A 20,198-nucleotide genomic window follows, 5' to 3' on the forward strand; every position below is an offset into this window, starting at 1 on the left:
CTTTTAACTTGGAACTTTGGGATTTCAAGTTTTTGTGATTTGTGGGCCAAAATATTTCCAAGGTCATGTCATACAAACGCCTATAGAATACGTCATTTCCTGTGAAATGATATTATCATTAGTTCAAAATAATCACAAACTATACGTTAATTTCATTTAGATTGTACTTAATATATAAAACAATTCTTAAATACTTGGAAGTTTCTCTATTTTCACGTGGAAATTGTCATCATCTACCAAAAATGTAATTGGTAGTGTTCCTATGCTAGTAACATGGGAAGATCCATGAAAGCTCACTTCAAATTCTATAATGATATCATGCTATGCATCCACAACATCATCTACAAATCCTAACGTATGTTGTTTAGGAGGTGTAGATCCTACCATGTGTGGTTGAGAGGGTGTACCAATATTAATGATTGGTTCATCACTCACAGGTGGAGCATCGACGCTACAACCAACACCGACTACCATAGTCAAAACATGAGGATCATACTCCACCAAAAAATCCTGTAAAACAAAGTGTTTTTATTATTATAAAGGATGAGATAATTAAAATCACAAACAAATAAATGAGGTAATTAAATGAGTTTCTCACTCCATACTGACGAATTTTGTGGATCAAGGTTTTTTTTTCCTCTTATCTCTTTTTTCTGAGGCTTAATCATAATTAAAGAACTAAATTTCTTGTTTTCTTTCATTCAAAGCTTCTTTATTGTTTGGATTAGATCGATGGACATAAAAATTTGTTATTAAATAAGCTCTTCCTTAGGAGTATCTGTGGATTGCTCTAAGGCTGGTTCCTTCCCCTTATCACCTTGTTTATCAAATAAGTGTAATTTTCAATTCATCCACAATTAATCATCATTGTATTAATAAGAAAACCATTACTAACATATTTCTAAATTTATATATAAACTTCACATTATATCATGGCCAATTTAAAGGTTCTAAATTTATAAAAAATTCATCATCTTGGAAGGCTCTTGGAAGAGGCATTATAACGAGATTAATATATATTCCATATTTTATAGAAACAATAATTTGATAAGCATGAATGAATGCATTTCCTCAAGTTGGTCATATGCATAGTGAATCTTTCATTTAGTTATATGATTCCTAAAAATATGAATTTGAATTACTCTATAATGGATAAAATTATACTCTAGAATAAATCTCGTGGTTATATTATTGTTGGGTATGGCCCTACTAGGTCCAAGTTTTGGGTTAAAGGCCCCGCAGAGGAAGGAGCGGTCCGCGCAAAGACGATGAAGATATATTCATCGCACTGTCTTTTAGGGATTTGGGGATGGGACAAAGCCCTTATTTTGTAATGGGTATCGGGTATTAGTCCTTGTTTTGGGGATCCATGGTATGTGGACCATGGTTTTTTTAAAGATTAAATGTATTTAAGGATGTGTAATACCTTAGCAAAGAGGAAGTATAACATTACAGAAAATCATAAGTGATTGAGCCTTGTTTTGTTTGTAGTTTTGGAGAAGGTTCCCTAGCTGAGTACGCAGAGACCTTGAAGAGTTTGCAGCTGAGTGCAAAGACCACCTGCAGCTGGGTGCGCAGGTCAGGGAAGTGAATGTAATTGAAGATCCTTTTAATAACGAAGAAAGTTTTTGCGAAGTGTTGCATCTCTTTATGTGTTTATTGTCTATTGTTATGTATATGGTTATGCATGCTTTTCACTGAATTATGCGAAGAACTGTAAGATATACTACTATTTGTTAGAGCTTATGGGTTTATTGTGAATATGTTAAATTAATCATCTGCACAAAGTTCTTATATATGTGAAGTTATAATATTAATATAAGGTAGAAATAAATACACATCGCCACTACGTAGATATCCCTTTGGCTACAGAAACCTAGTTCTAAAACCTCCCATTACTGCTTTGGGTGAGACTATGATCCGCTTGTATGTCGTTGCTGAAAGGGCTAGTAGATGAGGGTTTTGTTGTTGTGCAACACACTCTGAACTTGGGTCAAGCCCCCTTAGACCAACAAATGGTTCCATTCTCAGGACCGAGATCTTCTTAAAGGGATATGATTTTGCGTCCATCAAAGAAATAACTCCAAGAGTGGGTCGAATAGAAAGAAAGAGAATTTGCAAAAAAGGAGAACAAAAACCCGCGTTTATCAACTGAAGCTTGGTTGAAAAGATATATCTTCGAAGATCAATATGAGATTTTCTTTGGTTTGTTCCACATTGAATTGCTTGAGTGGATATCTAAGTTAGCTAAGCATAAGACCTATTTCAAAGGCGACGAACCTAAGGAGCGGAATCCTGATTTGATACAATGACTCAAGAGAATCGATAACAGTATCTAAAGGGCTATTGATTTCTGGATCAATAGCAAATTAACAGGATTTATCACTGAGTTCACAATTGATGAGATCATGTCCTATAACGAAGTTGAATGAAGATTCTTCAAAGGACCACGAGGTAAGTTCTTAAATTCTTCGAAGCTCTGGATTAAGATGTTATTGTGTGAAAAGGGTGTCGTACCTCTGAGATAATAATGATAATATATTATGCTAAAGCATCTAAGATAAATGTTTTGGGTGTTTTTGTTTTGATTTGGGAGACCAATGAATAAAAAAAATATAGAACTGATATACCTAACCCTTTGAATAATATCAATATCTCAGTAAAGGGCTGCTATAAAATTTCACATAGTGATAAAGCTTGAATAGTGGTGAGAAGAAAACAAAAATAATATGATTATCACAATTCTCAAATAGATAATTGCATAATCATAAGTATGAAAACCGTTGATCGATGTTCAGAAAGTTCAAGAGAATATACTTATGCTTATAATGAGATGCTGATGATTTATTGATTCAGAGGGAATTAATTAAATAGACAGTCCATTAATCCATTCTCTTTAATGATTATCACTTCAGAAAGCTTATAGGAATATATTAAGACACAATTATTCCTACCTAGTTATCTCTGTAAAGTCATAAGAATATGAAGAAAAACATAATGAGTGATACAGGAAAAACTTACATGAAACAAAAATTGTGTAAAATAGAATTCAGAATCCTTTGCGTCGTATTGAGGTTCCAAAAAAGTCAAGTACATCAAATATCTAGAAATGATTCATCAAGGGTGCAGGCCATGATAACTCATGAAGAGAGTTATTTATACAACAGTAGGATGAAAAATATCTTAAACTTCTTTTACAAAAATAGTTTATTTACACAATAAAAAATAAAACTGTCTAATGATCTGGCACTGCTTTAGTGCTGTGCTGTTTGATGACATATCACTAAAAAAGTTGAAAGGAGGTTGAAGCTAGCTGACTGTTCCTTAAAAAGCTGAATGTTGTTCAATTATCCTTAATTAAGTAAATCTGTTAATTCTTCCCAACATTTCTTATCTGGGATAGAAATGCTTGTTATTCTTTGTAAATTTCATCCATCTCGGTGTATTTATTAAAAGAGGGCTTTACCTGAAATATATGCTTAATTTCATCTGGGATGAAGAAAGAATCCCTAAGTGTTTTTATTATGAGAGCTGTATCGTTGATCCTCTGTTTTAATAGTCAAGGCCCTACATAGTTGTCTTCTTCTCTATTCCTCGTGTCATGGTCTTCTTCTCTTAATATAAAGTTTTTAATAGTTTTCTTATTGAGTCTTTAGAATAAACAAACTCTGCGACTAATATCAGAGTTGTCTATCCAATGCTCAAGTCTTCGGCTGATTACCTGCAAAACACAACGACAGTTAAGAAAACAAAGGTTCTGGCGGAAGGCAATTGATGGATTTGTTTACAGAGGGATGCCTGAGGAAGGAGTTGTGGTAGCGTCCTGAACGTAATTGGAGGTCAAATGGCATCGTAGAGGTTCAGGGTAGCGCTAAAGGGTTTTAATGGTTTAAATTGTGAAACGAGCGAAAGGCACGAAAACAAGAGTTTTCAGGGTTTTTAAAGTGTAACGGGCAAGTTTTAATATGGTGCGAATTTTTGAATAATCAACAATTTATCGGGTTGGCGAGGAAGCGGTTTTAAAGAGTCTTCACACCGCTTATGAGGCGAAGGTGGTTTTGAAGAGGGCTCACCCGATATACTTTAGAGCGTGACACGTAGCCTCAGGGGGGTTGGGGAAAAGCACTTTATTAGATGGGTATTGTTCGGGCATCGGGCATGGCCGATATAGATGTGGAGCCTTAGATTAGACGAGAGTTGATCTAATGACAGTCGGGCAAGGGAAGTAAGTGGGTGATAAAGCATGGGCTTAGGGAGGGGCCCAACACTTTAAGCATTGGTGGTAAGGGATTATTTAATGTTAATGATGAGTTTAACTTTGATCAGGTAGAGCTTAATGAAGTGACGTGGAGCGGCGGTAAATGGGTGTTTATCGTATAAGCGGGGAACAAATCGTTTATGAAGGATATGATAGGGAACGCGACAGATGTAGGTCTGGGTGATTTAATGAATAAACGGATAGAATATCACATTCACATTTTCTTAAGCCTGATGGTTCATTCCCTTAAGAGCGATGTGATGCGATAAGATCTACGACCAGGAATCTGTAGTCACCCAATGGTTGACAACGTTATCGCACATCGCACATCGCACTTTTCTTTCGCTCAATGGTTCATTGCGTTATGAATTATGCGATGCGATAATATACTTTAGGAAATGATCATTTCAACATTTCAAAACCTTTAACTTCTACTTACCCTTCTATTCCTAACATTTTTCTTATTCTTTTAGAGTGCATTTGAACTAGCAACTCAACATTTCTTTTTATAAACAATCTAACTCTATTTCTAACCTTATATCATCCAAGGGATTAGATTAAGGTTTTGAGCTCCTTTTATTTTCTCTACCTAACTATGATATGCCAAGATTAAACTGTTTGGTCAGATTTTATTCTTTGATCTATAAACATAAAATTCAAAGCATTGAATAATCAAGATTAAACAGTTTGATTACCATGGATTGTGGCATGAATAACAAGTTGCACACAATCATTATTATGCATAAAAGTAAATAGTAGTGACATTTAGACTTGCACACCTTCATAGTTTATTTCTGTTTTCTTTTCTGTCTAACCTAGCATTTTATTTTGCCTTTATTTTTTAGGGCATCTACCCTAACATTTTCTTTGATATGGACATATTTATTCAAAAAATTTCCTAACATTTTTTATTCAATATTCTTTTTGTCCATATTTTATCTTAACATTTTGTATATACATTTTTGTTTTTTGTCTAATTTATTCTAACTTATCAAAACCAAAAAATGCTACAACATCGGCTCCAACTGGGGACTGCTTTCTCCTATAGAATGCATAGAACTTGCAGATCCATGTGCCTTCTCCTCAGGCTCTGGAGTCTTTGCTATAAAAAATCTCACTGATAGCTTAAAAATAAAAGAAACTAGAATATTTACAATGAAATGTATCCCAACTTCTTAGTACTGAATGAAATGTTTGAGAAACCTTCCATTTACAGGATATGTGGAATATTGTCCCTCAAGATTTTGCAACACAAATTGGAATACCAGCTAATGGACCAAACCATAGGTTGTCAAACTTACTAATGGCATAGGTTGTCAAACTTACTATGCTTTCCCTTTTCCTCCCTCCTGGAGTCCCATCTTAGAACTAGGCCACCTTCTCTGAAGTCCCTTTCCCTAGCACTTCTGTCAAACAAGATTTTCATCTTATTATGAGATTTCTTCAATTTGTATTGAACTTCATCTTTATTTTCATTTAGTTCAATAATCTGATTTATCCTTCTTAAAAAATCATCAGGTTCATCTGTTGAGTCCTGCAAGAATTTTAAAACTGGGAAAGCCAAATTGGTGGGAAAAATTGCATATTTCCCATAGACTAACTGAAAAGGAGATTTACTGGTAGATCTTTTTGGAGTTATTCTGTTTGCCCATACCGCATAAACTAAATGAGAGTCCCAACTCTTTTTATGATCTGCTAGGGTCTTTTTGATTACCTTTACCAGACTTTTATTTGAGGATTCGGCGAGGCCATTACCTTGAGGGTAGTATGGAGTTGAATGATGTAACAGATTCTGATATTTCTTGTAAAACTCAATCATTTTAACATTAGAGAATTATGCTGCATTATCTGTGACAGTTTGAGTTGGGCAACCAAACCTAGATAAGATGTTTTCTTCAATGAACTTAATTACTACTGAATCAATAACATTTCTTATTGGAATTGCTTCCACCCATTTAGTGAAGTAGTCTGTTGCTATGAGAATCCATTTGTGCTGATTACTTGAAGTGGGATGGATTTCTCCAATAAAATCTAATCCCCATTGAAGGAAAGGTGCTGAGATTATTGATGGTACTAGTGGAAGAGCTGCTAGTTTCTTCTTACCAACAAACATCTTACAAGGAACACAACTTCTGACCTTTTCCCACACTTGTAAAAACAATGTTGGCCAATAAAATCCTCCCCTTAATATCTTGTATGTTGTTGCTCTCCAAGCATGATGTCCTCCACAAAATCATACATGAAACTGATCAATGATTCCTTCAGTTTCTGATTCTGTTAAACATAATAACAAAATATTTAGTGGATCTTTCCAGTACTGATCTGGAAATGGGGCACTTAGACTTCTTGTCTAACTTACAAGAACCTCTCCCACTTCCAAAGCTTTAAATATTCCCAAGTCTTATTGATTAACCAATGCGGAATTAATAAGTGCTTGATATTAAGGTGTATGCTGGTATTTGTTTTAAACTGTTCAAGTGCTGTAAATTAATGTGCTGAAACTGATATATAAATACATACAACAGTAGATAATGCAGTAGTAAAACAAGCACATAAGAAAGCAATTTAATTTGGAGTTCTCCCTGAGCTCTAGTCAACTTGACTAGGCTCTCTGGGATTATGGCAGGTCCTTTTACAAGCTCTTGGCTCAACTCCACTGTTTTAGACAGGAATAATGGGCTCAGAACACCATCTCTCCCTAGCTCTTGAAGCTCTCGGCTTTCTGGCTCTCGGCTCTCGCTCTTGGCTCTCACTCTGGCTCTTGGCTCTGGCTCTTGGATCTAGCTCTGGCTCTGGCTCTTCGGCTTGGCTTCTTTGGCTCTCTGCAATTTACAACTGTCTGTAATTTACAACTCTCTAGCTTTTCACTTGAACTCCAAGTGACTCCCTTGGCTGTTCGTTTTCCTTCTGCGCTGCCTCTTTCTGCTCTTTTTCGCCTTAGCTTCCTGCTTTGGCTTCGCTTTCAGCAACAACCCCAAATGACCTTCAACAACCTTTGTCTCTGTCATTCTGTGGCTTTTTAAGCCAAATCGGCACTGTCGATTCATTTTCCCTCTCGGGCTCTCTGGCTTCCTACTTTGGTCCGCTCAAATCCCCTCTCTGAGCATTAAATAATCATTGCTAACGCCTTTAGGGGAGGTGGCCACCTGTTCTACAATGGAAGAGTGCATCGACACTTGAAATCCCCAAGAAACAGTCATTCCCTGTTTACATAGAGAAACGCTATAAAACACGGGAAAATAGCCAAATCTCTGTTTATCGGACTTCAAAAGTCCTTAATTCCGCTTTATAACACTATCGGGTCTGCCTAAAATCACTTATTGCAAGTCGCAACGCCCATTCCGTGGCTTCCCTTTGTATTTAGAAAATACGTTAAACATTGTAAAATCTTGTCAAAATGGCTTTAGTCGGATTTGAAACATTATATGTTTTCATTCGCAAATCCTTTTGGGTCCGTTTTCATCGCAAGTCGCAATAACGCGTGGACCCAGGGTAAGCCATATGGCGTGGCCTACGCCGACACGATCCACCATCACCAATATCGGTGATCGCGGTATCGCTTGGCCCAGGGTCTCGCCTCTGCCTTGTGGCATTCGCCGATGCCAATCTGCCGATTTCGGCGATCGCACCATCGCATCGCCCGGGACCTTTGCCTTGGGTATAGACCACCTACCTCCGATCCAACCCGCCGATCTGATCATCAGAGGTCATTGATCGGGTGTGCCTTCCGCCCAACCTTAAGTCCTCCTCTTTGCCTCATGCAATGGGATTTTCCCTTATAAGGGTCTTCTACCATTATTAGGGGTTTTTGCCTCTTTTTTCAAAGAAACTGGGCATCTTCTGCATGCGATAACTTTTGCATCCTAAGTCCATTTTAGCCCATTCAAGTTGCAGTAGATTCAGAATGGGGAGATATCTGCAATGAGACTATTTCTGAGAGAAGCCTACGACTTTCATTTTCCTTCGATTTACAAAGGATTTGTGCCATTTGGCACCTTTTACCTCTTATATGAAGTCTTTTAGACTTAGAGGTTTATCCAGGATCCATTTTTGGATCACGCCTTCCCACTAAGAGAACTTTTGGTCTCCAAAAGATTGATACACTGATCTGAACAGTACCTGAGAGTAACAACACCCTCTTCTTTCAGCCTCCATACACTTGCATTGCATAGTGCCTTTAACCAAAGTTTCTGACCACTTCCCTTCTGGATGGGCTGGTATTCTCGGGAAGAATTGTCTTCCTCCTTGCCTTCTTGCAGAACTCTTGTTGAAATGGTTATAGAAGGTAGTTTGAGCTCTTTGCCTTGATCTTTGATCCAAGGTGGCTCAAACAAATGTGAAGTACACCTGCTTCACAAAAACTTTCCTTTGTACCTGTTTGACAAACTGTCAACAACAAATATCAACAACAACAGGAATACAAACAATAACTGGATGGACTAAACTCCTGCTTCAACAAAAGAAACAGATTTCACATCTTGTGAACACCTCCATGTCTTACATCTGCATACAAATGATGGACTAGACAACAAGCCCACAAAACATGCCTTTAAAACAAATGACCCTTCAAGTCAAGCATGTAGAAAAGGCCATTTGGACTCTTTTCAAAAGATGAAACATTTCATCATTATTCTCCATCTTGGAGACCAAGTCAACTTTTCCCAAGTCAACATTACATGCATGTTTAAAGCAATCAGCCCTTCAAGTTAATTACACATACGTGTTCAAAACAAGGAAAACATCAACATCCCTATGTTCATGCATCTCATGCTCATGAATGCATTTCATCCTTCAACTTTCACTTAAGCACATTGTACTTTTGAAGCTGAAATGAAATATAATGTTGCAGCAACAAAGTGAGTCTCCTACTCAACATTTTTCCATTCATCATCTTGGTAGAAACCTGCAACTTGCATCTCATCAACAAGAAATGCAAATAGATGCATCAATAGACATGCAATCCTTAATTGGAAAAGAACTCCAACCATTTATTACCAATCCAGTTCAAAGGTTTTTCCTTTGTCTGCACATCAACATCAACATGTGAATCATCTTGAGACACATCATCCATGGAAACTTCATTTCCATTTTTGCCATCTTCTCTTTCCAATTTCTTCAGCTTTGGTGGAAGCATTGTTGGATTCAGTGTCCAACATTTTGTAGCAATATGTCCTTGTTTATGGTAGCAAGTGCACTGCATGTGCATCCTCTTGACAACATGATTTGCCTTGTCCAATGGACCTTTGGCTCTTTGCTTCTTTTCCTCGTGTTGTGCCCTTAACTTCATTGTAGCATTGTTAGAGTTCGTGCACTTCCGTCTCTAGCCTCTATATATTTGGGTCCTCTTGCAAGCTTGTTAGGACCTCAAATGATTGCTCGAACGACTACGTGTAGTCTACTACTGCACTCTCCACAGTCGCGATTGCTTCTGTGACAACGATTGCCCACTGTTCCTTTACCTCTGGCAGTGTTGAAGGCTGGGCCCTCAACTATAGCTTTGTAATCTGCAAGTTCAACTCCAGTTGAACCCACGCCATCTCAGTTTGTGTTGGGTGTGGAGCTTGATTATCTTATGTATTCAAAGGTATCGCCACATTGGACCCTAGTTCGTAATGGGGCAGCAATGCCGCTCATAAAATATTCGCTGCAGGGGAGGTCCAGGGGGGCGGCTGCGACTTTTGGGAGCCCCCCAAAGCTAAGAATAGATGTAAAATTGCCTTATAAAATGTTGTAATTTCATAGTCAATCTAGGCCGTTCATTAGGTGGAGATCTGACGACAGAAGTTATGTTTAATTTAGGTTTTTTTTCCCTAGAAGGCAACCCTCTCTATATATGAGGGAATTGTATTGCATCTATGTAGATATGTATTCTGAGTGAGGAAGAGAGAGGAGATTGAGAGTGAAGAGGGAATTACAATGGATTTGCTGTAGGTTGTATCTCTTTAGTTTGCTGGATAATGTCAAAGGAAGGACTGGCTATTTCTCCATGGATGTAGCCCAAACTGGGTGAACCACGTATATCTGTGTCTCTCTTGTTTTATGTGTTTTCTGTGTTTATATTTCTGTAATATTTTATGTGTTCCATTGCTCTATAATATATAATTTTCTAACAAATAGTATCAGAGCCGAATGTCTTTTTGGCTGATAAACTCATAGGAGAGAAGGGTTCCTGGTTCGAGTGGGAGAAATGGCGAAAGATGGTAGGTTTAGGGTTGAAAAATTCAATGGCCAAAAACTACCAGTTGTGGAAGATGTAGATGGAATATTATTTGTATCAGAGAGATCTGTACCAACCATTGAGCAAAAAGGCAAAGAAGCCGACGAGTATGACAGACATAGAATGGGATATTCTCTACAGAAAGGCACTTAGAACAATATGGATGTGCCTAGCGGCGTTGGTAGCATTTAATATTTCAAAAAAAACGACAACAGAGGGTTTAATGTTGACATTGGAAAAACTATATGAAAAACCCTCGGCCTCAAATAAGGTATTTCTTATGAAGCCTTTATTTAATATGAAGATGTCAGAAGGTGGATCTGTTGCTGATCATTTAAATGAATTTAATACAGTTACCAATCAGTTAAGTTCTATAGGGGTAACTTTTGATGATGAAGTTAGGGCTTCGTTATTTCTGTGCTCATTCCCAGAAAGTTGGAATGGTTTAGTTATGGCCATTAGTAACTATGTCTCTGAATCTAGTACTTTAAAGTTTGATGATGTTGTCGGTGCAATCCTTAGCGAGGAAATGCGATGGAAAAGCTCTGGTGAGACATCAGGTAATGCTTTGACTGCAAAGGTTAGGGGAAGAAAAATGGAAAGAACCCTGGATATCGTAGTAAGTCAAGAAAAGGCATATCCAAGTCCAGATTGGGGATAGTGTGCTGGAAATGCAGGAAGAAAGGACACCTGAAGAAAGACTGCAAGTCTCGAAAGGGAAAAGAAGGAGACACACAACAATAAACTAATCATGAAGCAAATGTAATAGGTGATGTGTTGCAAGATGCTTTGATTCTTTCATTAGAAAATATTATTGATGCCTGGGTGGTAGATTCAGGGGCCTCATTCCATGCCACACCTGATAGGAAACATTTTTATGATTATGTTCAAAGAGATTTTGGACAGGTTTGAGTGGGTGATGATAAACCATGTAAAATCATTAGAATGGGTACAGTTTTCATAAAACAACAAAATGGAAATCAGTGGCTATTGAAGGAGGTAAGGCATGTTCCAGATCTAAAGAAAAATCTGATTTCAACAGTGCAGTTGGGAGGTGAAGGTTGCTTAACTACTTTCACAGATAAAACCTGGAAGGTCACTAAAGGATCCCTGGTAATAGAGAAAGGAGGAAAGGTTGGTACATTGTATTTATGCAATGGTATTTCTAATTCTGTTAATGCTTTAACCTCTATAGGAGAAGAGACGACATTGTGGCATCATAGGCTCGGGCACATGAGTGAGAAGGGGATGCAGATTCTTCACTCAAGAAATTTGTTGCCAGGTTTGAAGCATGTTGATTTAAAATTATGTGAGAATTGTGCTTATGGAAAACAGAAGAGAGTCAGATTCCTTAGAGTTGGGAAAGAAAAGAAGAGCGAAAAAATAGAGCTTGTGCATACAGATGTATGGGGACCTGCTCAGGTATCATCTCTTGGTGGCTCTCGTTATTATGTTACTTTTATTGATGATGCAACCAGAAAAACCTGGATTTATTGTATTCGAAATAAATCTGATGTATTTTATACTTTCAAGAAATGGAAAGCTTTGGTTGAAAATGAGACAGGAAAAAGGTTGAAGTGTCTTAGATCAGACAATTGAGGTGAATATTGCAGCAAAGAGTTTGATAGGTACTGTTCAGAGAATGGAATTCGTAGAGAGAAGATAGTTCTAGGAACACCACAAGAAAATGGTGTGTCAGAAAGGATGAATAGGGAAATCATGGAGCGTGCAAGGTGCATGAGATTGCATGCAGGATTGCCTTTACAATTTTGGGTAGATGCTGTAGATACTACTATTTATCTAATAAACAGAGGGCCTTCAAGTTCCTTGGATGGTGGTATTCCAAAAGAGGCATGGACAGGTAAAAAGGTAAACTACTCTTTTTTAAAGACTTTTGGTTGTGAAGCCTTTGTCCACATTAATAAAGAAAATAGAATAAAGCTTGAGGCAAAATCAAAGAAATGTACCTTTATTGGATATGGCATTAATGATTTTGGTTATCGCTTTTATGATTATGAAAAACACAAAATCATTAGGAGCAGAGATGTCATATTTAATGAAAAGGTTTTGTATAAGGATCAGCTACAGGAAAAGAAACAGGAAAAAGAAAACAGAGAATACACAGTGCTTGACGAGATCACAGAAAAAGTGATGGTGCCTAAAAATCATAATGATCAATAGCCAGAACAACAACCACAACAACAACAAGCACCTCAAACACCTGAAAGTGGTTTTAGAAGATCTACCAGGATAAGTAGACCCCTGAACGATACTCTCCTTCATTATATTATGTATTGTTCACTGATTTTGGTGAACTAGAATGTTATGAAGAAGCAGTACAGGTAGAAACCAGGAAGAAGTTAGAGCAAGCCATGAAAGAAGAAATGGGCTCCTTAGCACATAACCAGATTTGGGACTTAGTCAGGTTGCCTGCAAGTAAAACAACATTGCAGAATAAATGGGTTTACAAGTTGAAGGAAGAAGATGGAGGTAGGAAAAGGTATAAAGCTAGACTTGTGGTGAAAGGGTTTGCACAAAAAAAGGGTATATACTTTGATGAGATATTTTCTCCTGTTGTTAAATTGACTTCAATCAGAACTATTTTAAGTCTAGTAGCAGCTCAAGATTTGCATATTGAGCAGTTAGATGTAAAGACAACCTTTCTCCATGGGGATTTGGAGGAAGAGATATATATGCAGCATCCACAAGGATATGAGGTAAAAGGGAAGGAGAAACTAGTGTGCAGGTTGAAGAAGAGCTTGTATGGCTTAAAACAGGCTCCAAGGCAGTGGTATTTAAAATTTGACAGGTTTATGTCTGAACAAGGTTATATTAGATGTCACTATGATCATTGTGTTTATCTCAAAAGGCAAAATGATGGCAACTATATTATATTGTTATTGTATGTAGATGACATGCTTGTTGTAGGTTATAACATGCAGGAAATAAATGTGCTCAAAAGAAAATTGGCAAACTCATTTGCAATGAAGGATTTGGGTGCTGCAAAATAAATCCTTGGTATGAGAATAACTAGAGACAGGAAGAATCACAAACTAACATTGTCTCAAAGTGAGTACATAGAAAAGGTGTTGAAAAGGTTTAATATGTAGAATGCAAAACCAGTTAGTTAATGTCCCAAGACTCAGGAAGAAATGGCTCATATGTCTAAAGTTCCATATGCATCAGTAGTTGGAAGCTTAATGTATGCAATGGTCTGCACAAGGCTTGATATTGCACATGCAGTGGGAGTTTTAAGCAAGTACATGAACAATCCAGGAAAAGAACATTGGATGGCAGTGAAGTGGATTCTCAGGTATTTGAGAGGTATCACAAATCAAGCATTATGCTTTGGTAGTTCAAACATTGCTCTATAGGGATGTGTTGATGCAGATGTGGTAGGTGATAGAGATAATAGGAGGAGCACAATAGGGTATGTGTTTACTGTAGGTGGAACAACTATCAGCTGGGTCTCAAAACTGCAAAGTGTTGTTGCACTCTCAACAACAGAAGCAGAGTATGTTGCTACTACAGAGGCTAGTAAAGAAATGAATTGGTTACAAAGGTTTCTGGATGAATTGGGTAAGAAGCAGGAGTTGGGCCAGTTATACAATGACAGCCAGAGTGCCATGCATCTTGCAAAGAACTCTGCATTTCATTCCAAGACTAAACCTATATATCTCAAGTACCATTTCATACAGCTAGCATTGGAAGATGGAAAATTGAAGCTGGAAAAGATACAAACTAACCAGAATCCTGTAGATATGTTAAAAAAATTTGTAAGCAAGGAGAAACTGAGAATATGCTCAGTTTCAATTGGTCTTCAAGTATGATGAAGAAGATGAGAAACAACCAGGTCCAAAGTGGAGTCACTGTCCAACAAATGAAGTAGCGGAGGAGTTGCTATAATCAGTCTCCAAGTGGGAGATTGTTGGGTGTGGAGTCTGATTATCTTTTGTATTCAAAGGTATCGCCACATTGGACCCCAGTTCGTAATGGGGTGGCAACACAACTCGTAAAATATTTGCTACAGGGGTGGGTCTAGGAGGGGGGCACAACTGCGACCTTTGGGAGCCCCCCCCCACGGGGGTAGCGCCCCCAAAGCTAAGAATAGATGTAAAATTGCCTTGTAAAATGTTGCAATTTCATAGTCAATCTGGGCCATTCATTAGGCGGAGATCTGACGGTAGAAGTTATGTTTAATTTAGGTTTTTTTGCCGTAGAAGGCAACCCCTCGCTATATATGAGGGAATTGTATTGTGCCTACGTAGATATGTATTCTAAGTGAGGAAGAGAGAGGATATTGAGAGTGAAGAGGGAATTATAGTGGATCTGCTGTAGGTTGTATCTCTTCAATTTGCTGGATAATATAAAAGGAAGGACTGGCCTTTTCTCTTTGGACATAGCCCAAACTGGGTGAACCACGTATATCTGTGTCTCTCTTGTTTTATGTGTTTTCTGTGTTTATATTTCTGCAATATTTTATGTGTTCCATTGTTCTGTAATATATAATTTTCTAATAGTTCGAGTGTCGCGCACCCTTGTGGCCAATTTATGAATGCAGACCTTGACTGGCTCCTCCTCCGGAATGGTCAACTTTGGGACCATTCTGCATGCCTCCTCAACGACCTTCATAATCTTCTTGCTCTGGTTGGTGACGTAGGAATACCCCGCTTACACCCACAGTATGCATATACAAATGCATAAATCTATTTTCCCTAGGAGTCTTAGACCCTCTATCAATAATGCACCGTTGAATGTTTGCAATGCGATCACTTCCTTGATCGCATCGAAATCACTTGTCACACTTCTTTATGGCCCAAGGTTAATTCCTTCACATTTAAATGTTGCGATGTGATATTTACTAACAATCTCCACTGTTGATCCTCCTTCTGATCGGACGGCTGATGTCTTTTCTCGATCAATCAAACTTGCACGACACTTTGTGACCGTTGATCTGGATTTGATTGATCTGATGATCCAAAACAATTTCCGCTGAGACACAAGCACGAAGAATGCCCGCTCGATAAAGTGGTTTTCTCTCTCCACTCTTGTGCTATGTGTCAACCGATGAGTGGAATCGAGTGACTACCCTTCAATACCACTTACCATTTTTCTCCGCCCGATAACCCACTCATAATTTTAAGTCCACCTTCCTTTGTTGACTAATGCCCAAGATTGTTTGTGCCCGACGACCGTAGATCTTCTACCATCGATAGCTGCAACGGCTTCTCCGGATTCCTCTTCTGCTACTGCTTAAATCAATCTCCGCCATTCATTTCTTAACACCACTCTGCGAGATTTAATCTTGGCCGATCATTCCCTTCGACCTCGTCCGTTGATCTCCAAGATCCAGCAATTCCTGTGCATTCAATATTCATCTGTTTCCTCACTTTGACTTTGATTCATTTCTTTAGTGTTTTTCCTGTGGTTTTGGGTTTTCTTTAGGGTTTTGGCCTTTCACTTTTCTGCTGCTCAAATCTCTCTGAGCCTGCCTTCTGCAAATTCATACATCGTTGATTCTCTCTAAGCTTCACTTTGATTCTTCAACCGAATTCAAAGACCCATTATGATTCCTCTGTCTCTTCTTCTCCTCCCTGTGTTTCGCTGAATTCTGCCTGCACACAACTATTATAGAATTCCAATTCACTATCATTCAACACTCAAAACACACTTATACAGGTTTGAAATTAACCTCTATATTTATAAATATAAACAAAGATTACAGAATGAGATCTCTGTCTCTCTGGCCTGATGTTCTAATATCAGTGGCCTCTGTTTACACTCTATCTATCTAGCATATCTCACCAGCTAATTAGCTAACTTTCTAACCCCTGTCTTTGTCTTTTAGGCTTACATTTATACAAAGGGACTCTAAAACCAATTCCTGGTTTAGATCCATAAATCTCTTAACAAAATCCTAAAATCTCTTCCTCATCCCTAAGAATCCTCTCTAATCCATAAAATCATGAACTAACTCCTAATCTGAGTTTTGCAATTAATTCTCAAATCCTCTCCTCTCTCAATTATCCTAAATCCCTCATGTTCTACTACATTCGAGAACATTTACAAATATGCCTCACTATATTCAATTAAATCATATTCTCATAAAATCACTCAAAAGCCTAAATAATTACATTAATTCACACTTAGGAGACCAATTCCCTTGAAAACACAATACCCTTATGTCTACTAAAATACAATGACATTATTGGGTTGAATGCTCCTACATCAAACTCCCAAAGTAGAAAATTTTCATGATCTCTTGATCATGTGTCTTCATAAGTTGATAAAAAACCTCCAGGTCCCAAACTTTAGTTTGTATCTGCCTAAATGCCTTGCACCTTTTTTGCTACTGTATGTCTGTTGTATTCTGTTTCATCTTCCTCTCCTTATCAACCAGGTTCAACTTCTGATTGATCATGCTTCCTGCTGCTATCATTCTCCTCCATATGGACTATTTCATCATCAACTATCATAATTCTTCAATCTCTGTCTCCAGTTCATCCTTGTACTGGTCCATATTTTGCCTCTTACTTCTTCCTCTTTATCTTTGCTTCAGGTTGTTGCTGTTGTCCACTAAATCTTCAAACTGTTGTTGGTTACTTTCACTTTGTAGTTGCTGGTTTACGTTTTCTTCTACTTTTTCTCTTGCTACCATTGTAGACATTGCTCTTGCTCTTGTTCTAACTTTTTCTTTGACTCCTATGCTTACTGAATCCATTTCATCCTTACCCTCTTTCATGATTATTTATGTCTGTACTAAATCATGACTTTCCAACATTCTCTCCAGCAATTGAGCATCTTTGTTCCATGGATTAAATTCTTCCACAAAATCTTCTTCTTTCATTTTTATTTGGCTGCTCATCTGTGCCAAATTTCCTCCAACATCTGCAACTAAAACTGCACTCACAAAAAATTGTTAAAACAAAAAACATAAGGATTCTGCGCCTTTTCCTCCCTTGGCAACAATTTAGTTTACTGCTCTGCTTTCTCTTGCTCTATCAACACATCAGTGTGCTGATTTGAATTCTCAAAAGAATTCATGAGACTGTCAACTAGTCTCTCCTCCACACCATCTGTTCTAATGATGTATTTCTGTCCCTGTCCACCGTAGTGAACTTCTTCATTCTCATTCAGTTCTGATTTTACAACCTAAACACTTTTTGGTCTTCTAGCCTTTTCTCCAAAAGACTTAACTCATGCCACAAATTTTCCATCTCGCTTGGAATTTCTCCCAAAAAAACTGTAGAATCCTCACTATCTTCTTCTTTGTCACAAGAATAACTTATTGACACTATTTCTTCTTTCTTGATTAGAATAAATTCTCATCCTCTATCCTTCTGATAGTTTTAGATGTTTGTCCATCACTTTCCCTTTGATCATTTAAGAAAATCAATCCCTCGTTATTCTCTTCAATAGAAAATATCTTATCATAGGACATAATTGTCTCATCCCTACTGAATATATTTCCTCCATTAAGCATGGAATTTATGAACTCATTCTGTTGTAATAACTCAACTTGATCTTCCTTTGAAAGGTAGTCATCATCATACTTTACCTGGAAATTTTCAGCTTCATTCAAGACAATTCCATAAAATGGTTTGTCTTCTACAATACCTGCATTCATGCACACCTTGTTAGTTGTAAAACCACAAGACCCAATGACTTCATTTGATGATTCAATCACCAATTCCTCCAGCTGTTCCAAGTCATTTACATGACTTAGAAATATTTCGATGGTCTTCTCCTCAATCTCATCAAGTCCTTTACTTGATTGCTTGATATCCTTCCCTACTTCCTCTTTTAAAACAGAATTTAGATTCTGCCTGTTTTCTTCCCTCTTTATGTCAATATCAACAAAGTGTCCTTCTTTAAATTTTTCACCTGCAAACATACACAAATTATTAGATTTAAAATCATCAGACCTTTTGCCCTCACTTGAAGTTTCAGTGTTCAAGTTTTCATCTTCACCCAGAACTTCACCCTGCTCTGGTTCACAAATGGACACTTCCATTTCCAACTCAGCTTCTCTAAGTTTTCCCATTAGCCATCTTACCTTCCTTTGGTGTAGCCTTCTCTGCAACTTATGCCACTTTACTGGCTTCTTCTTTAATACTCAATCTTGTCTCTGGCTTTCCTCTAGTATCATCATCAATACATCGACTTGTTCTTTCATCTCTGCAATTTCCTCATCAATTTCCTCTTGACTCATCCTCTTTCCATTTGCCTTGGCATTCTCTTTCTTCATCTTTCTCCTGCTATGGTCTTCCTCAGAACCTCTGTTATGACTATAAATAGCCATCTTCTTCTCCATCTCTATGAGTTCCTCACTCATTCACTATGAGCTGCACTAAAGCCTCTACAACAGCAAGTCCTCCCTGCTGCCACATACCTCACCAAGCTCTCCCCTGTACTCGGTCTTTTGGCAAGCACTTGGTTCTCTGTCTCTGGAACCTCCTTTGAGAACTTTTCTCTGCTCCCTCTAGGCTTCAACTCATCTGCACTTCTCAAGAACACAACTGTCCTCTTGTATTTCAATCACCATGAAATACAGGGTTCTAACCACTTCTTCTTTCACTTAGAAAGTCTTACCAGCTTCCTTCATTACCTTGGCAATTCTAGCCACATCCTTTGTGGAATTACCTTTGTGAATTGCAACAATACCCCTACAGTAACAAGTCTCCTCCTTGCTATATATGCTTCACTAAGCTTCTCTTCTCTAACTCAGTCTTTTAGCATCTCTCTGGTTCTTTCCTCAAACCTTTTGCTAACTAACAATCCTACCCAACACTTCTTTTGCTGGAATTGTTATCTCTAAGACAACTCTACCCACAATCGCAACTATGGAGCTGCCTCAACAACTTCTACCCAACCATAGTTGGAAGTTGTTCTCAGTTTCTCTTGAGCACTCCTTGCTCTTAGGCTATTGCTGCAACTTCTCACCTCCTTATGTTGTCACCTGTGTATCAATATAACAACCACATATTCTCCAATATTTAAATCAAATTAAACAAAACATACCACCTCACCTTCAAGATCTCTGCATGATCTTGTTCCACCATTTCCTGCCCTTTAAAAGGGTTGTCCTCTGTTCCTTGCATCTGCAAGTTCCAATATTCTGTTATACCTTACCTCTGTGTACCTACTGTTTGTCAGATTAAAATCTGATCGCTCTTGCATGCATAAACACTTTAACACATAACTTTGTTTTAATTCTTTCACATAGAATTTCTTTGTTCTGTTTAACACCAATTATTTCAATTACAATTCTGATTTGATACCAAATGACGTAGGGATACCTTGCTTACATCCACAGTATGCATATACAAATGCATAAATCTATTTTCCCCAAGAGTCTTAGACCCTCTATCGATAATGCACCGTTGAATGTTTGCGATGCGATCACTTCGATGATCGCATCGGCATCGCTTGTCACACTTCTTTATGGCCTAAGGTTAACTCCTTCACATTTAAATGTTGCGATGCGATATTTACTAACAATCTCCACCGTTGATCCGACGACTGATGTCTTTTCCTGATCAATAAAAATTGCATGACACTTTGTGATCTAGGTGGATGTTGGTGGCCACCCACCTATCCCATTTGGACCCCCACAGTTGTCTCTTTTAGTTTTTCAGTTTCCGTAATTGTAGCACAATTTACTATTTTTAGCAGTTTTTCGAGTTCTGAACTTCCGAGCCGTTTTTGAGGCTCTAAACGACG

This window comes from Pinus tabuliformis, chromosome 1_2 (genome assembly GCF_031772625.1).
Source record: "Pinus tabuliformis cultivar Carrire ecotype Pingquan chromosome 1_2, CPIR1, whole genome shotgun sequence".
Classification (NCBI taxonomy): Eukaryota; Viridiplantae; Streptophyta; class Pinopsida; order Pinales; family Pinaceae; genus Pinus; species Pinus tabuliformis.